Raw genomic sequence first — 18,805 nt, 5'->3', positions numbered from 1 at the left:
GATTACCTAAATATTTGTTATATCTACGCATCAAACCAAGAGTGATTATGTCATATACAGCTAGCTATGTTTCTCCTAACTTCGCGATTACAACCGGAAATTTTATAGAGTGGACAGTACAGTGGCAGGCTACTAACCTGAAATGTGGCTTACACCAAAGGACGCTATCCACCAGTAACAGGGGAAATAATTATGTTAGTGGCGGTTCCCTAATTCTGAACAAAGCTAAGCAGGTTTTATTATACTGTGGAAAGCTGGTGACATATTATAGCTTTATATGCATCGAAGCTATGAAATTTTATCTTCTAAATAAAGAGTAGAGAAAAGAAATACAATAAACTGCGACACAACTAGCAACAGAAGCGTCAAAGTTACATTCTAAGCCGTATCATGTAACTGCACACTTCAGCTAAAACGAAAAAGAAACAAAGAGAAAGAAAGGAACACTTGCGAGATTTTTTTCTCTGAGAAAGATGACGGTGTGAGAATATGTCGTCAGAGGTGCATAAAGGTTTCTGTTGTAAATCTGTTTAGACTACCACTTCAAAACGCGCTTATTGCAATATCTTATGTCATCCGTGTAGTCGCTGCAACTTGATCAGCCATATTTGAGATTAATGTTAGATAGACACCACGAAGAGGAGGTTCTTAAGTGTAAGTCACCTGGCGTAGAATGACGCCTAGTTCTTTCGCGCCGCCACAGCGCGAACCGCAAAAGCGAGAACATTGCGCCCAGCGTAAGAGTGACACAAAAGCGACGATCAGAGCAATCCAGAGTTTCCTGCGAAAATTAGCACAGGTGAAAGTCACAAAACAAGAGAGAGGTTCACAGCAAGATGGAGGCTTGAAGTGAGTAACAGTGGTAGAACAAGGAACGCCGCTGAAGCCGACGTTTCGACATAGGGACTTGTCCTGACGGGGACAAGTGCCTCTGTCGTAAGGTTGATTTCAGCGACATTCCTTGCCCTGCCGCTGTTATTGTCTTCTGAAGGGAACTTCCATCTAAGGGTGACATACTTTGTTGTTCGTTTTCGTTTTTGTACCCACGATCAGGGAGTGGAATAGCCTCCTCAGGAAGGTTGCTTTGTATTCATGACATGATGATTTTTATCAAGTGCAATGTGCTCAATCTTTCCTTTTCCGTATTTCATTGTTATATATCAGCTCGTGCATGCCTCCACAGGAGGTGCCGGTATTTGAATGAAGAAATAAATAAATAAAGCATAATAAATAAACAAATAAACACAAAAGTAAATAAATAAATAAATAAATAAGTCCGGCTCTATGGTGTTTGCGGGAGCTGCGAGCATGGCGGTTCAACGAGCAACAGAATGCTGGGTAGTAAAGTCAACTACAATAGTTTACGGACCACGGGATCTCAGAAAATGTTTAATTTCTGACCAGCCTGTAACAGTAGTGAGTAAAACCGAACATTACAATGTTGCTCACATGTAATAGTAAAGGCTTACTGTAAATACGAATACTAGGCTGCGTTGTGAGGGCTTGCAGACATTCAGCTTTTTTGGCAGAACTCACGTTCCGTGAAATTTGTGGTTGAGTGGTTTGATTTGTGGTTGTATATCGATATACTGAAATTTGTCCTCTTGACTTCAAAGTAATTTGGGACTTCAATGTTCGCGATTTTCAACAGAATATTACGTACAACAGAGCGCAATATGTTGTTGCACAGCAACTGGCAGTGAGTAAGAATGTTGGCGAAAAGCAAAACAGTGGCCTATCAAGGTGAAAAAATTTCTTTAAAATCTTGACGTTTCCGCACTCACGCGGGAGCCTTTTTTACAATGAACGGCAAATTGTGAACAATGCTCTCATGTCAGCTTTGGTAGGCCAATGTTTTTTCACCTTGGTCAGCGTCTGTCTTGCTTTTTGCCATGATTCTTCCCAACTAGAGGAGATGTCGTCAAACTCTTCACTTCAATACGCGCTTTCGCCAGTACAACGCTGGCATCGAATGCAACCAGTACCACAGCCACACGTGTTCTTTTGTTTTTGGGACGCGATGGGGGAAGGGGGGTGGAAAGATGGTGCCCTCAATGAATCGTAGACAGAGAGAAGCGGTTAGTGGCGTAGGGGGGCGGGACAGGCGGCATAATAACAGAAATTACGGAAAGGGGTATGGCTCGCGCCCAGCTCCACCGTTGCCCCTCCCCGGTTTCACCACTGAGTACAACAATTGGCCATGTATACGCATGTTCGTCGAGCTTAATTTTCCTGAAGCACTTACAAGAAGGTGACATGTAGGAATCTTAAGCCGATAAAGGCAGACAAAGAGTTACAAGAGCGTCTGAAGCCACAAGCACGAATATCAGACAAATCCTTGCACTACCCGGCATTAATTACCATGGTATCTGAACGATCAAAGCGCCAGCGTTCCCTCTAATGATTTCAGTAGGAAACTCTACGGCGAAATCGGCGTCCGCCTGCGCATTCCACCGCGCTATGACCGGCGAGCCGCCGCCTCCTTTGACGCGATCGTCCACAGCACCTTCCTCTGCGTTGCCAGCGCGGCATATCTTCTGCGCCACCGGTGGCCCGTTCCTTTCGCGGCGAGGATTGCGAGCGGCCGTGTCGCTGGCGTAGCGAGAGAGTCGGGGAGAGGAGAGGGCGCCCCTTTCCCCCTGATCAGACTCTCGCAGTTGATCGGCGGCCGCGCAAAACGGTTAGTCCGCGCCGGTCCGCTCTACGCTGAGGTCACTCAGCGCTGTGCACTCCACCAGACTCTTTTTTTTTTTCAACAGGCCACGCGCTCCCACACAGCTGCAGAGTTGTGGTCGGCTTCGCTTGTGCATTTACGATAACGCCCAATTTCTGGTAGAAACTTAGGCACGCTTGTTTCAGTTGTGTTCCTCAATCGGTACAATGTTTTTGTGACGCGTTCCAAGAAACCGATATCCTCATTTCCGTGTCGATGTGTATTGCTACTGCGCAGGAAGACTGTGCTCTGTTGAGCGGAACGGCCAGTGACCTATGATTGGGACGTGAAATTGTCCGGTTTTCCGCATTCTGAAAGACCAGTCGTTTCATCGAGGCAATGACTGTATATATTTCTGCTGACTAACCGTGACTGTGTTGAATGCGCTCGCTGCACGTTATCAATGAACGGCACTAATCGACCTGGTGGCCTCATCGAGGCTGCCTGACTGCCACGCTTCTGGATTACTCCTGTGCTGTAAGTGTTGTTTTTCTTTATACATAGAAATATCCTTTTTTTTTCTGAATTCACACAAATTAACGCAATTCATTTTCACACAAAGGTTATTGGTTATTGGTAGTTTTACAGACCAAGAGCAAGAGACATGCTTTGTGGACCCTGTATATGTGGCTGCCAGTCATCTTTGCCTTCTTTTCTTTCTTCATTTTACCGCGGGTCATACGTTTGTATAACAGGCTATTCCTGCTTTACCGAGGCCGTACTTTCGCGTGGAAATTTTTGGAAGGCAATCTTGGTGTGATCCATCAACACCAAGTTTTCGCTACGAGGATGACAGCAGAATCTTAGAGCATCACGATATTTTGATTTTATATGTGGTGTGCACCATATATATATATATATATATATATATATATATATATATATATATATATATACACGGGGATGCAGTCGCATAAAAGCTAGGAGGCTGCGGCCCCCATTCTTTGGAAGCAATATGCAGCTTAATCATGGTGCTTCAGATGTAGTTAAACGTGCCAATATTATCGCATAGTCGCTGTTCATGCCACCTAAGAGAACGATATAATTGAAGAAACGAAAGGCGGGGAGGTTCATCAATTTAGAGTTACCGGTTTGCTAGGCTACAGGGGGGGGGGGCAGAGAAACACAGGTGGGAAAGAGGATAATTGCGCAGTAAGAAAGTCACCTGTGCCCACCTCGTTGTGATAGGTTTTCTCTACCTAGATGCCTGTATCTGAAGAAAAGTCGGTGTTCTTTGCAATGATATAAAAGCTAGTGCAATTCCTCTTTCGCAGTTCAGTAATTTTTTCGTTTATTTATTTCATGTACCTTTTCTGGCGTTTAACAACGTCACCCTTGTACACGGTGTGTTATGAATGAGAAGCCCTCATTTTGTTAACCGTTTATTTGTCACCCCTTGCAGATTTAGTGGGGGCGCCGAAAATAAAATTTTAGTACAATAACAATATTCACTTTTCTTCGCAATAAAGATCAGACGTGAGAAAAAAGCGCTAGGTTAATCACCATCATGTTAAAAGACGAGGAACACAAGGTACAGCCTCTATAAATAAGCAATGAAAGTTTGCGTTGTTCTAGGGCCAGCACGCTGTACTAAAAATAATTAAGCATATAGAACATTTCGGTGACCTTGACTATTTAAACGCGAGGCATGATTAATGTTTGCCGAATGTTACACTTGGAAGTAGCAAGCAAGGCAGCGTGCAAGACGAAAGCCAAAGTGCTCAAAAGGAATTTCAAGCCAGTAACTGGATATGTCGGTTAGTTTTGTTCGCTGAGGATGTGTTAAGACGGGAGAAATTAGCCAGCGCATCATTTCCGAATAGCAAGTAATCACAGAGAAAGGTTATTAGCAACGAAAAAAATATTTCTGTTTATTTCAGCAAACACTGCCAGGCTCTATGTGTTTAAGAACAATGGAAGCGTCAAAAAAAAAAAAAAAAGAAAGTGCGATCGGGGACAGGTCGCGTGTTGCTTGCCTTCGTGGTTGTAACGTTGAGATATCTAGGGGGACATTTTTTTTAAAATCATTTACGTTCACAAAGATGTCGGCGCCAATTATTCCTCTTCTTTTACGTGTGATTAGAACTTCGCATGGAAAGAACAAATATGATTATTACAGCATATGGTTACGTTACTACTCTTGTGTACGCTGTCACATTAATAACTGTACACTGTTAATTAATGTTTTGTATGGTGCAGCTAGTGTTAGCCGCTGTATATTTTTCTCCACGCACGCACGCACACGCACCGACATACACACATTACAGAACAAACAAGCAGGCATGCGAATACAGAACGCAATCTCACAAGCTGTGTATTACGTAGCGGAAAGACCATTAGTCCAAAAGACGATCTGCCCAAATGAGGGATGGTGGACTTGTCAAGCTGTCCAATGAACAGCTTTTTCCGCCCCCCCCCCCCCCCATCTGTACTTTACAAGATGGAAAATAAACTTTCATTTCATTTCATCACTATCTGACGATTCCAATTATTAGAGGTATGTGGATATTTAGAGCGCAGTTTGTCTACGCTATGAGCCAACTATTAAAATTTCTTTTTCTGAGCCTTCATTGTGCACGTGCAGGAATTTTCCTCGGCTGTGTCACTTAAGCTGCTTACATTTCACACGACACGAGGCCCATTACCGCTCTAAGCCCTTCTGCGCGCACACATACGCACCTCAAGATAACGGTCTGTACAAAGCTGGTGCTTTCAAAAATATCGCTTGGCGCCTTGACCGAACCAAAAAAAGAAGAATATAGAAAAACAATAAATTAAACAGAAAAACTCACTCTCTGGCTTTACTTAATTCGCCGTTCTTCTTTCCATGTTCTCGCAATAATCCCACGCGGCAACTTTCGGTACCCTTGAGTGGAGCGTTGCGTGGCCGATAGGATTAAACGCCGGGACCTGCTGCGTAAAGAGCCAATATACCACATTCCTCATGCGGCAGCAGCTCTTGTGTAGAGTTAGCGTAGCGTTTAACGTTTCTTTCTTATTGCTCTAAAAATAGAGATTGCGCTAAAAATGGTTCATGTCTTCCGAAAAGTTAGGCAATGCATCTTTCCATCATTTCGTCTAAAGTTAGCCTAATATTATTGGTACTTGCAAGATTTATGCGAAGCCCGACGTCGGCCATGGCCGACAGTGGTTTCGTTCATTTTTCTTTTCGTTGATTTCTTGTGGCTCGTTTGACATTTTACACTGTGACGAACTAAAGTTGGCCGGTAGATCACTTAACTACGGCGTCTGTGAGCCTCACTAGAAGTTGGAATGAGCTAAAGGTTTGATTACGCTTCTGTCCTCTTCTCGATATGCTGCTGTTGAGAGAATAATGCGCAGAGAACCTAGGATATTACATGTATATTGTACGGTGAAAAAATTATCAGAAAAAGTAATATTGCAAAAACACATAAATAAATTCGTAGATAAAGCACAAAGAAGTTGAAAGAGACAGGAAAGGAACGAAGCATAGGCGGGGAGATTAACTGGACTTTGTCTAGCTTGCTATCCTATACACGTGGGGAAGGAGAGTGAAAGAGAGAGAGAAGACATGAGTTTAGAATAATCATAAGTAATGATAATGATGACCCTAACTCAAAGTTCACTCAACCTTTATCGTCGGTACACGCTGCTACCTGAATGCTCTACACCGCAGTGCCCTGGTGCAAGAGTCGTCCTAATATATACTAACACGGATGGTGGATCCAGAGACAGAGCTCATTTCAATTTCAGTTCACAGCGAACGACATGAGTGCGTCACTTCGTACACAGTTCTACTGCGCCACTCGTCTCAAGCGTTTGTCTAGCACTGCTGTAGACCTTCCAATCGGGCGAAGATTAAATGGCGCACTTCGAGCCCTTGCTCCGCCTTGCCTTGTGTCAGCCGGTGCGGCGCCGTTTGAATGTAGCCTTTCGGTGTACTGGTAACTACAGAGTGCGGATATTTCTCCTGACTGCTCAAGCATGCATGCGCATCATCAACCGCGGTGTGTGTTTGTGTGTGTGTGTGTGCGTGCTGTGAACTACATTGGCTGTTTTCATTCTGCGAATGCCAGCGGCGTCTCTGCATAGTCAGCGTGAATTGGAGAGTCTTCTCACTGTCTGATCGGTTGGCGTAAGAATTAAAACATAAGAGTGCTCGTGTACGGCCAACTTCGTCATTATTATTATTATTATTATTATTATAATTATTATTATTATTATTATTATTATTATATTATTATTATTATTATTATTATACATGGAAACGCACGAGCACACGAAAGAAACCGGGAGGGAGCAAGCGGACAACTGCCACCGAGAGGGGCACAACGCCTGCCTACCCTTTCGGGAGGAGGGAATGAAAAGAGGAGAAAATATGAAACAAAGGCCCCAAAAGATCGAACCACCGGTCGTTATAAAATATTTGGGTGAGCCACCGGCATCGTTCCCAAGCATTTCAAGTCGTATACACCTGAAAACATTACGCTATGTCTGCGTTATCCTTCTGTATGACGCTGATGGCGTAGCTCAACACAACGCTCGCTGCGGCTGGTAATCCAGCATGATACATGTAAGTTTTGTGCTTCGGCATTGTATTTTTGCACCGTAAAGCTGTACTATCCGAAAAAGACGGCCCAAAAGGAATCTGACAGCTATTTGTGAGGACAAAATTTCCGTAAAACGGGTGAGTGCGTCGTAAACGATGGGAGGAACAAGACGGAAAGAGAAATCGGTTTTCATTCTCTTTCCAAAAAAAGAAAACCCAGAATGGCCAACACAGCAGTAAGACTTCGCATGGTCATGCCGCAGGCTCGTTATTATTTGTTTTGAACACGTATATACATTTAACACGAAAAAGAAAACGAGGAGCAGGCTGTCAACTGCCACTGGAAGAAAGGAAAGAAAAAGTGGAGAAGGAAAGGCAGGGAGGTTAACCAGTTTAGCTTAACCGGTTTGCTACCCTACACATGGGAGCGAGATGGGCGGATGAAAGATGGGGGGGGCACAACGCCGGCCTACTCTTCAGAAGGGAGGGGGCAGCAACACAGAAATGGAAGACAGGAAGGAGGGGAGGAAATAGGAAAGAAAGAGCAACAGGACTAATCTAAAAGAGTAAAGTAGCGCGCACAGTACAGAACACACAGTAGGTTTCGGCCATGCGCTATGAAGCACAAGCAGATCTATATAGCCCAGCCGTTACCAGTGCTTCGCATGCTTGCGCAATCCGTAGCCGGTCGCTCAACCACCCGAAAAGTGTGAGTCACACTGTACGGTATGCTGTAATTAGTAACCGAAACTGTTTTATTCGTGGACGGAAACCTCGTCCGACAAACAGGGTATTCGCGCAATGTATCTGCAGATAACAATTTGAACTCGTCAAATTAAACCGCACAACTTATTCCGAAGGAGAACGGTACCCACGCTGCCAAGATCGTCTTATGTTTCGTAACTACTCATCGCTGCTGAACGTAAACTTAGAATTACGGCAAGAATGCCGCAGTAAGGTAACGTTCGTGAAGCGAATTTTCAGAAACACGTAACTGATCTCCGAGGCTGATTGTAGGCTCGAACGCGCGCACGCGTCGCGCTGGTTGCTCCGTCCGCCTCAGCGCCGCAGAAACTCCGGCCGTAACCCAACGCCGAGTAGCAGGTCAGAACATTGGTTCAGGCCGACCTCTCAGCTTTCCTCTCGTAATGAATAGCTCTCTCTCCAGCCATGCCGACTGAATCACTTGAGTACGTCTTAGAGAACCGTTTTTGGCGTAGAAGATGCCACGTCATAATGAACAGACGGCGGCAGCGCGAAATCGACCACGAGAAACGCCACCGAGCGTGTGTCTGGCATAGAACACGGAGCGCTCGCTCCAGCCAGCCTGCCGACTACCCACACATCATGGTGCCACCGCTTACGCAATATGGCGGCGCCCATGAAAAACACAAAAGGTCTATATACTAAAGAGTGTTTTAGGAATATTTAAGGATATGTTCGCCTTTTGCTTCGCATTACGGAGTTTGTGATCAATATGTAAGGAGAGGTGAACTGAAGGACGACCTTTGCTTATGAAAGTCCATAGGCTGAGGTTTCTAAGTAAGACGATTCACGCCCACCACCTTCGCGGTAGCCGAGTGGCTATGCCATGCGGTGCTGACCTCGAGGTCCGGGTTCAGTCCAGGCCGCGACGCCCGCATTTCGATGAGGATGGTCAAAATTATTCTCAGAACCTCATATGGTGTAAATGATGCGAAGTCTCCAACTACAGCGTGCCTCTGAAACGTATCGTGGTAATGACACCCAGAACCGGAGAGTGAAAATAATTCAAAACTGCAACATCAATTTTAGCCTTCATGAGCTTTGACTCTTATTTCAGTAAGGAACGCACACGAAGGTGATTACAAGATTGTGAATTATAACCACTTGCAGGGTTGCGAAAAACTACTGTTACCAATAACATATTTGTCGCGACATACCTGCAACGCACATTGCCGGCACCACTTCTCGACAAAAAAAAGACGCTCGCTGTCCGCGGTAATCAAAGCAAGCATCTTCATTTCGCTGCGGCGTTTCGTCGCTCCCGAAATGCCAGCAAGCAATCGATTCATGTTTATGGATTCTTTCTTTCTTTGCTTTTTTTTCTCATTTTTTCTTTCTTTCTTTCTTTATTCATTCATTCAAGACATTCCTCACAAGAATGCCTTGGGGGACGCGACAAAAGGCAGTGAACGTACATGACTGAGCCGCGCTGCCCTTGGCAGCTGTGACCACTCAGCCACATATTGCAATGACGAAAAAAAAGAAATAGAAAAGAAATGCCACAATATGAAACATGGTAAAATTTAGACATCAATAATTTGTTTCACTTTTTTTTTACACAGATAACATATGAATAAAGGTACATACAGGTACATGATAGAAGTATGTCGAAGCAGCAGTCATCCGGATACAGAACATATATCGGGCTTCCAGAATGAAAGCAAAGACTCGCAGAGTTAGCGGAAACCAACTAAAATCAGTCCGGTACTATCTTTAGGTTGTGTTAGGAAAACATTTTCTCAACTTTTTTCTTAGCTTCTGCACCGAGGTAGCTGTAACGAGTGTTTCAGCTATTTCGGGATATTCGTTTAGTAGATCTCGTGTCATAAAACATAGTTTTTGATCACCATATTTTGTACGGGAACATTGCTTGGGTATTAAATTCTTTCGTAGATAGTACGGACCAGGTTTCGCTTCATATTTGGTTTGGAATGTTGTAGCTGTTCGGTGCGGGTGCGAAATTTCGAAGGCCAGTTTATATTTATATAATTTATAAATTGGCAGTATATTATTTTATTTACCCTAACCCTAACCCTAACCTAACCTAACCTAACCTAACCTAACCTAACCTAACCTAACCTAACCTAACCTAACCTAACCCTAACCCTACCCTAACCTTATAATGACCGTACTGTGCCTTCATTCTTTTGCGATTGCCGTCTCGCATTGTGACTGTTTTGCTGATTTGCTCTTGCATTCTGTTCAGTGTGCCTCTTGGCTTTTTTGCTGTTGTTGTTTGTTTGTTTTAATGCGAATCCACAGGCTGAGTCTTGTAAGAAATTGTAACCATATCTTTGTTTCTATCCTTCCCTTCTGTAACCCCCCCCTTATGTAATACCCCGACAGGGGTCCTCAAGGAAAATAAATGATGATGATGATGAGAAAAAGGTGTAGTGTGTTCTAAAAGTTCGAAATTCCCGATTGCACGCACCGCTCGACCCCCCCCCCCCCCCCCTAAAAGAAAAAACAAGAAAGAAACTCTAGGTTAGACTTATTCATTCTTGGTCATGCTAAGAAACAGTAACATATCCGGGAATGAGTAAGCGCCTAGTATATCGGCCTTTTCACAGCAGACGGGATATGATATCTTACTTTATTTAAAATTCCAACAGCTCGCCCCAGCTCACTTCGGAGCTTGTCAACGTGAGGCGTCCGTGAAAGATTTTTCGAAATGTCACCCCCTAAAATATAACTTACAGAGATTGTTCGATGGTAACGTTCTGAAATTTTAAATCCTATTTTACAGTCGGGTGGGTTCCTCGCGGTCGGAAGAGTAAGTATTTCGTTTTACTGATGTTTAATTGAAGTCTATACGCCGTGCGCAAAACGCCGAGGACTCCGCCTGTCGCCAAGGCTGCGAAGAGTAGGCGAGCTCGGGCGAGCACTGTTCCCCTCAGCGCCTATGTGCGTGCTGTCATGTTTGCGTTCTCCATCGTGATTTAACGCTTCTGTAAGCCTTCAGTGATGTCTTGAAACAACTTTTGCGTAGTTGGGTGCTTTACCACGTACAAAAAAACTCGCCAGGCACACACTTTTCCGGTGCTGCTTCCGGAGCAAGAGCGACAGCGGCGGTAGATCTCGGCTGTTCGACGGAGAAGATAAGCAATCACGCTTGGTTTACTGCAGCTTGAGAGCGAGAACTGTGTTTTCATTTTTTGTTTGATGTCGCTGCGTGTTTAGTGAACGCTCCCGCGTTTGAACTTCGATTATATTATTAGATTATGAGGTTTTACGTGCCAAAACAACGATCCGACTATGAGGTAGACCGTAGTGGAGGACTCCGGAAATTTGGACCACCTGGGGTTCTTTAACGTGCACTTAAAACGAAGTGCGCGGATGTTTTCGCATTTCGCCCCTATCTAATTGCGGCAGCCGTGGTCGGGATTCGATGCCGCGACCTCGTGCTTAGCAGCCCAACACTATAGCTGCTAAGCAACCACGGTGGGTCGTTTAAACTATGTCGCCTCCTCTACAGCCCAGAAGATACAATAAACATGAGGTTGTTGTTACTGATGAGACACAAAAAACAAAAAAGAAGAAGGATGCGAAAAGCTAAGCCAGAGAATGCGGAGCGAAGCTGTGAAGCGGTCATTGTTTTCGGACGCTTTGAACAAAGTGAAAAAGCAGGTGTTAAAAGCAGGTGATGCGTTAAAAAAGCAGGTGATGGCGCCTTCATAAAAGCGTCACGCAATCCCCCATGCGTTGCACGGAATCGGCAGTCGCTCTATGCCTATCGATCTCTCTGAAACTCGACCAGCGGTGTAGAACGTTCGGTCTACGCTCGCCTCGGCTATCTGCAGGTTGACTGTACAAACTGGCGTCTGTGAGCATTAAAGGCTTGTGACAGGGCATTCAACCTCGTTTTGGATGCCTCTTGGTATCAGTTCGCCGTAGTGGGAAACGCCTGAAGTTGGAAGCCCTGGTGCCTGCAACTAACGCATGCTCACTTTACCCTGGCTATGTCATGCGTTGTGGTCAGTTCTGAAACCCTCATGTTTCTTCTTTAGTTTCTTTTCTTGCTAGTGGTGCTAGCGAGTGCTTGTTCTCTTTTTCTTCTTTTGCATGAAATGGGTCAATATATGTTCATGTTGCTTCACTCTAGTTGACTCTCCTTTAAAAATGATTTTAATGTAGCACCTTGTTTGCAAGAAATATTTAATGCCATGCTTTCTAATTGCTTTTAAACTACTAATATTGTGTCAATGTACTATTTTAACTAATTAAAAAGCGCTGCATTGGCTATTCAGACTCGGGGTTCTTGAACCGGCGATACAACATGTGGTTTAATTCTGCATTTGGGTGCCAGGGTGATACTAGTAAAAATGTTAGTGACACTAAAAAATAACATAAACTATAAAAGCAATATCCTTTTGACTGACCAGGGAGGCAAATCTACCGCTATGGCGTCTTCTGATATCTCAGTCGCGTGTTCTCGTGAAATCATCGAAACCCTTTGCTTGTTTAACGATGTAACATGTGCAATCCATGCTGTGCAGACAGTGGAAAGATGCAAGCATGAAAATAATCAAACCTTAATTATGACCGGAGTCCTATATGTGCTATTTTGCTCAAGCTTCTCGTGCTGGTTTGCAAGCTTTGCCGTCGCTGGCTTCACGCGTGGCCGTACCTCTACAAACCATTCGCAGGCGCGATGGTGTTCCTTCAGCCTACTATAAAGATACACTGCATGTAAAAGAATCAAGTGTGTGCATAAAGAAGTTTGGTTCACGGATCAACAAATGAAGCGTTATAATGAAAGCGGCATACTGGCGATGAGCTCCACTGGGAAGGCAAGCTCGTTGATGCTCGTCTGCGGCAGACACTTGGCGCGCAAGGAGACAATGTCGTCCCAGACAGCCGTGAAGTGGGACGCATGTCCACTATTGTACAGTGCGATTTCTTTGCGCACACTGACACCGCAGAAGCAACTATCTTGGACGCGCACCAGCGGCAAATCGCACGCGCACACTACAGTCGTGTCTGCAGTGCAAGCAGGCGCTTCCGGCCCGGGCAGCCGCCTGCGGTTCCAACGGCCACCGCTACGCGGCTTTCAGTGGCGCCGCTATAGGCGCTGCGCATGGCGTATTACATTGAAGCCAAAAATCCAGGCCTGTTAGCCGTTCGTTAGTTAGATGAAATACCTGTTTCACATCACCTGCGAAGAATACCTTCGTGTCGTCTGCATATAATATTAACTTGGTATTTTTGTTAATGTTTGCAATATCATTAATGTATAATAAAGGGAACGTCGGTACAAGTGATGATCCCTGTGGTACACCAAAATTTACAAATCATCTGTCAGAGTTTACGCCATTAATGCAAGTAAATTGAGCTCTCCAAGTTAAGTAGCTTTTTATCTAAGACTAAGCTTTGCCGCGTATTTCATAGGATGACAATTTCCTTAAAGCGCCCCTGAAACGGTTCGGACAAATTTTTTAGACGCGTAGCGTACAGCTAAAGTTAAAGTTAATAATTCGCACCACAATTTGTGTGAAACGTCTCATATTAAAGAGCTACGGACGATTACAAGTTACCCTCCTCCATTCTCATGCATTTTCTCCTCAACTCATACTTCGAGCGATCGGGGCTAAGCTCCGCCTTCACTGGCTCTGCGTCATGATGGCACGTCGTGTCGTCGACTTCCGGTTATCTAGGAGCGAGCGCGCGAAGCATTAACTCTATGCGCGAAGCCTGTCCAAACTCTCCGCCAGCTGCTTGGCAGTCGACCCCAAGGGAGAACTATCGAAGCAAGCATTTCATTACTGCTAGTGGGTGTGGTTGAGCTCTGTGCCGCCAGGTGGCTGCACCGTGCAGACCATTCCCATTTGTGCTTCTGCTCATCCCGTGAAACGACACAGTCAGACGGCCAGGCCTTGTCCCCTCGCGCTTACGTGTCCCTAATACCGGACTCACGAAACGCTATTGCGTTAGTAATCTTCCGGTGTAAAGTGACGCCCCCAAACGGCAAATTCTGGCGCCGATCGGAGAGCGGCAGTCCGATGCGCTGCAGCCACTCCGCTCGTCTGCTGCCTTGCAGAGGGACACGATGTCGCAGCTTGACATACGTTTGCAGTCAACAAAGTCGAATCATAGTGCTCGCGAAAAGACTGCGACCGACTCTGACCGCGGAGCTCTCGTCAAAATGGAGCGCGTTAACACAAGCAGACGACGCTTGCTGTGTGCCGGAAGTGCTTAAGTGTAGTCAGAAATTGTTGTTGTGCATTCTCTTTCTCTTACTTTCTTGTTATAGATACAAATTAAATAACTTTCGAACTATTACGAACATCATTTGTTCACCATAAAGGTGGAAAAATTACCGATGACGCGCCCTGCGCAGCCAATCGTATAGCTCGCCCTACTGATGCCAATTGGGTAATTTACGTTATATGTGTATGGGCAGCTGAAAATTCAGCCGAGCAGTGTGCTGCGATCGACAGAGCCGTACATTTTTTAAACTTTATAATAAATTACGCGTTTTACGCGGAGCACTTAGATGCGTCAATTAATGATCAGAAGGACTTACTTTAATGACTGAGTACGTTTGTACAAAATCGTCAAAATCGTTTCAGGGTCCCTTTAAAAGCACATCATGTTGGGCAAAGTCTAAAGCCTTTCTGAAGTCCATAAATATTCCAAGTGTAACTATTTTCCTTTCAATATTGCTTAGTATAAACTCTTTTATTTGAAGAAGTGCACTTTCAGACGACTTGTTTTTTTCTGAACCCACATTGTTCGATTACTATTATATTGTTTGTCATCAGAAAGCCAGAAAGTGCTTTATTTATTATGTTCTCGGCTATCTTCGCAAAGATAGGAGGCACTGAGATTGGTCTGTAATTGTTGCTATCTTTAATGAAACCACTTTTATGTATTGCGGCCACGCGGGCTAGCTTCATTGCGTCTGCGGTTGTAAGTATAATGTTGAGAATATGCATAAGAGCAATGCTTACTATTTTCGCGACGACTTTCAGTGGTCTAGGTTTAATATCATCAGCTCCAGTGGCGCAATCCTTTCTTAAGGCCAATATGACATCGGTGATCTCATACTGATCAGTGGGCGACATAAATATAGTGTTTTGACTATGTGTTTTCAGAAAATGTTTACAAGGTATTTTAGCGCGGTAATCTGCGGAAGCTCACATAAATAAAGTGTTCGTTAAACAGGCTTGCGACCTCTATGTCACCCATTGACTCACATTTATACAAAACACGTTTTTGGCAAATTCGCCTTGCCTGTAATGTCCCGGATCGCTTGCCATACAAGACGAGAATTTCCTATAATTTTAGAAAATATTTCATGGGGAATTCCTTTTTGCTCTTCTAATATCGGCACATTATTTATTCCCCACCTTCTTGAAGGTTCGAAGATCCCCTTCACATCTTGCGTCAAAGGGCTTCTGGAAAATTTTCTGCTTTTGTTCAATTCTACTATATCATTCGTGTGTTTTTTAAGAGCTTTTAGCGAAAGGAGTCACTGTAGGCAAAAGTAAACACTTCAGGAAGACATATGCAACATTAGGATCATTTTCTTGTATGACACTATCGCATTTCTGTTGCACCATGAGTTCTTTATACTTTAACATGTTTTGTTCCGAGTAGTCTCTTACGAGGATTTCTTTTTCTGGTATACACTTTTGTTTCGATGGTATTAGACAGTAAATTGGTAAATGATTGCTAAGATCACAAGTGATTACACTTGACTTAACTTCATTAGGGTAAAAGCTTGTAATAGACAGGTCTAATATTGTTTCAGTATTTGAGGTGTCATGGGTAGGTTCCTTGATTACATTAATACAACCATATGATTCGAAAAGTTCCTTGAAATGCAAGGAGGCAGTAGCATTATTCGGCGAAGTACTTATATTAAAGTCGCCGAGAAAAACACTTTCATGGTTGATTTCAATACTATGCTCAAGTACTCCTTCTGCAAACTACATAAATTGGCTTAAACACCCGTATGGTGGTCGGTACACAACAGCAAGAACTATGTTGTAACAGTGAATGATAACACACTCAAAGTTTTCATTTAGGATATTATAATTTGGCGGAATTTGGTACGACAGATCCGAACGGTTATGCGGAGCAACGCCACCTCCACGCTTCAATGAACGACAGGCTGACACACAGACATATCCGTGCAGTAAAAAACAATCACCCGGTGTGGACCCTGTCTCACTAAAACAAATAAAGTCATACTTATGGTTTAGGCTCCATAAAAATAAAGTAACCTCACCAAATTTGTTATGCAAGCTATCGCACTTCAAATGAAATAAAGAAAGCTCTTGCTCATCCTTGAGAGAAATTTGACACGAACGGAGTGGCGCTTTCTTGGAAGTATAGCAGAGGACTATGCTGTCATTTGGGATTTGCAAGGTCATCATTTACACGGACAAGTGCTTGTGTCCCGGCCTTTTTTATTACAAGTGTTTTTCCATTCACGTGCCAAACGAAGGCGTAGCCGGATTCCTTCGCCTAGTATTTTTCAGTTGCCAGAAGAGTGCGAGAAAATCGAGTCATGTTTTCGCAGATAAACATGTCGGTATTAGCGTCTCGTAACGCCTTCCTTTTTCCCAACCAAGCATCGCGAATTTCTGATTTTGCGAAGCGAACAATTACGCCCCGTGATCTACCCGGCTTAGCCTGTGTATGCCTGTGATGTCGTTCGAGCACAGTGGCTTAAGCTTCACTTTCGTAGCTGTGCCGTTAACCTTATTCATCAAGCCTTCCTGATCAGTCTCCGAGAGGCCGTGAATTTCAATGTTCAGACGACGGCTGCACCACTCTTGCTCATATACGTCCAGATTGAGCTGTGCAATTTCTTTGGCTCCTTCCTCCTTCTCAAGCTGTTCAACTCCTTTCGTAACTTCCTTGGTTAACTTTCCTTGGGCAAGAAGAGGTGTTTGAAACTCGACGAATTTATCGGAGAGCAGTTGGACCGACGGTTAAAGTGGCTCAAGCTTGCCAGACAAGGCCAGGAGAGAGTCAATCTTACTTTCCATTGCAAGAAGCCGATTTTCGCCGAAATCCCACTGTTCTCTCGGCAGTCGCGTTCTTGTCGCAAGTTTCTCGGCAGGTTGCAGAGAGGGACGTCCAATGTCCTAACATCATTCTAACGACTACCTAGAACAGCGGGAAAAGCTTGCACATTGCTTGCCACTGCTGGCTAATGACGTTGCAGGCGATAGCACGTGAACTAAGAAGTACTTTGCCACGACGAACCTACATTCTTTGATTCCCTGAAGAAGTCAATGACTGCGAAGACTTTATCGTGTGCCTTCGCGTCGCTTCTCTTTCTTCTCCTCGCTGAGTGCCATTAAATTCGGTTCGGTTCTACTTCACGCTGTCGAGTTGCTGTCTTCATTTTTTTGTCCACTGTGCTTGTACAAGTATGTACACCATACTCACAGCGTGAAAGGCGTCAATTTAATACAAAATAATGCGTTTACCTTCGTTTCTACCATCAGTTCGCGCGACATCGGCGTAATTTAGGCTCGTACACTTATACCAGAGTCAGTGTAACCTTTAGGGACCAGATTGGCAGCGACACGACATGGCACTCTCGAGTAATTGCACATATGAAATGTTCTTTAAGGTTTCCCTGCTGCGTTTCATTCGCCGAGTCTATAGTAGCAAGAACTCCACGTATCTTTCTTCTTTAGTGCCGTATGTTCAGTATCCGCGGTCTATTAAGGCTTCAGGGCTGAAATTGCACGGGCAGCGGAATATCTATGGATGCGGACAATACGTGATTTTCTTTGTTAAAATCGGAGGCGCGCGCTTCTAGAAAGCGAAGCCAGACTTCGCCTGCAAATTTTTTCCTCGCGAACTCACATAGCGAGATCAGCTCCGCAGTGATGGTCGCTGCACACGAGCAATATTTCCAGCTCACACTGGTAGCACGTGATTTGCAACTGAATTTGACACGCGATACCTAAAGTGGTCGCTTGTCAGCGCTTGAATATCTGAGCGCATTGTGCAAGACCCCGTTGGAAAATTTATACGCGACTTCACATATGCTTAACGCGCAAGAGCCCTTGTCATCGGACCAAAAAGACGAAATACATTGACGATATTGTTCAAGCTCAGTGTAGAATAAAGTATGTGATAAAAATAAAGGTCCCGAAGACTATGAAGACAATGATGAGCTGTTCATTGAATCCGACATGCTTGACTATTTTCCTGGCAGTCCAACAAGACTGATTTCGACGGTTTTATACTTGACTCCTTATGCAGTCTATCAAAGAACCCAGGCTGGTTGACAGTAAATTTTTTGCTTACCTATATTGTTTATTAGTTGAAGTCAAGCTAAAGAACACTATTTCCAGCTGAAGTTTGCCGTGCGGGCTCTGCAGCGGGTGCGGGTTCTCTGAGAACTTTAGATTTAGAGTCCTAATTTTCCCGGTAGACTGTACACCGGGTGCGGACTGTAGCCCAGAAAATACGGTATAATAAGGCGAAAGCCATAAGTGTTTCGTTGCAATGGCTTATACGGAAAAAAAAACGCGATGTCTAATCGAGTGTTACAAAAGCTATCATCATTAGCAATGGTTCATACCCCGTAAGCAAGCAAAGGTGCAATGGCTCACACTCCCTTAAGGCAGAGGCTTCAAGAGCTCAGCAACGTGAATAGTGCATACATTCATTGCAATCACCAATACAACAAACGGAACACCATACGCTTCAATCCCCTGCTGAAGAGATGCAACGTAAAGTGGAAGAGAAACCGCGAGTCTGACCCCGCTACACGAGCGCGCGAAGCCACAGATAAGCGTCGAAAACGAGCCGAAGAAGCCGAA

General features: G+C 44.4%; 1 protein-coding gene across 3 annotated transcripts in view; it reads left to right on the top strand.

Moving 5' to 3' along the window:
• The window catches only part of LOC126540178 (calcitonin gene-related peptide type 1 receptor-like), a 192,096-nt gene that overhangs the window by 41,452 nt on the left and 131,839 nt on the right, over window positions 1–18,805 (top strand). The window contains exon 1 of one of the 3 annotated variants that reach the window (XM_050186963.3): window positions 2,422–3,190. The exons of the other annotated variants lie outside the window; for them this stretch is intronic. The gene's annotated coding sequence lies outside the window, so the exon portion shown is untranslated. Of the gene's footprint in view, window positions 1–2,421; window positions 3,191–18,805 lie in introns of those variants that run through there. 3 annotated transcript variants of the gene reach the window in all.

The sequence above is a fragment of the Dermacentor andersoni genome, chromosome 2 (assembly GCF_023375885.2).
Source record: "Dermacentor andersoni chromosome 2, qqDerAnde1_hic_scaffold, whole genome shotgun sequence".
Classification (NCBI taxonomy): Eukaryota; Metazoa; Arthropoda; class Arachnida; order Ixodida; family Ixodidae; genus Dermacentor; species Dermacentor andersoni.
Note: the sequence above shows the minus strand (reverse complement) of the source record. Positions and strands in the feature narration are given on the sequence as shown.